The sequence below is a fragment of the Haliaeetus leucocephalus genome, unplaced genomic scaffold (assembly GCF_000737465.1).
Source record: "Haliaeetus leucocephalus isolate CR32 unplaced genomic scaffold, Haliaeetus_leucocephalus-4.0 Scaffold162, whole genome shotgun sequence".
NCBI lineage: Eukaryota > Metazoa > Chordata > Aves > Accipitriformes > Accipitridae > Haliaeetus > Haliaeetus leucocephalus.
The window spans coordinates 7,372,222-7,373,418 of record NW_010972598.1 but is presented as its reverse complement, the minus strand read 5'-3'; positions in this window follow the sequence as shown (position 1 = coordinate 7,373,418).

Genomic DNA, 1,197 nt, shown 5'->3' with positions numbered 1-1,197 from the left:
GGCGGGTACCGCTCTGGGCCCCGGCCCGCCGCCTCTCCCGCCGCCCCGGGCCGACCGGCGGCGAAGTGTCTGTGGCCGCGCTGAGCGGAACCCCCTGACGTGAGGAGCCGTCCCGGCTCGCAGGGCTGGCTGGTGGCTGCAGCCTCCTCCCTCCCCTGCGCTCTCCGAGGATCGGATCGCTCCTCCTGCGGGCTCTCCCGCTCCCACCGGGACTGGCGGGTGATGGAAGAGACTCCCGGGGCCACAGAAGCTCCCAGGGCTGGCCGCCACAAGTCCCGCGTCTGCCTCTCTCCCCGCTGTTCCCGCTGAAGGGAAGGGAGAACCCGCTTTGGGAAGGTGTTGTCCTCGAAGTCGCCTGAGGCAGGTCTTCATTAAACCTCAAAGGTGAGAAAGCAAAGTCACGCTGGGGGATGTCCAGCGTCCCCTGCGTGACAGCTATCTGCACCTCATTCGATAAGTCTCTGCCTCACGTTACCGAAGAGATTCTTCCGTGGCCTTTACGGGAGACACCAAGGTCCCGACAGCCCCGCCATCCCACCGAGGTCATGCACCTGCTCCCCTTTGCACTTCTGGGGTCGCTGCGCTGCAGCAGTGCCCAGCCTGGAAGCATGGTCGCCCCTCCGCAGGCCTGAAGGGAGCCGTGGGGGACTCTGCCTGGATCTCCCCGGCAGGTTGACCCAAGCGGGGCTCCGCTCTTAGAGGCTGGTCTGTTGATATGGGGTCATTGCCTGGTAAAATTACCTTTCTTTCTGCTTACCCAGTTCCACCCTTAAACACCTCAGGACAGACGCTATGCTGCTGCTAGCTCTCACTGCGGTTCACTGACTTGCGTGTGTGCAGCTCATGCTGCTGGTTTTCCATGCCACCGAGTTTCCCGTTGTTCGGCATTTGCTGCTATCTCGTCCCACTGTGAGACATCAAGAAATGAGAACGCAAAACTAAGAAGGGAAGAGACACATTCCCTAACAATTAAAAAGCCCGTCTATTTCAGAGCCACAGTATGCACTCAGAGCAGAACGTCCCCGGTTTTTAAAGGTGTTCTCTGACATCTCACCACATTTTATCAATAGGCTGGTTTACTACCACCCATTCTGAATATATCCCACATTTCTGTCCTCCTTCTGCCTATAGTGGTGTCGGACCTCTGCCAGTCTAGCCGCACTGGCGGCTACGGCGCCTCTGCAGAAGACTGCTCAC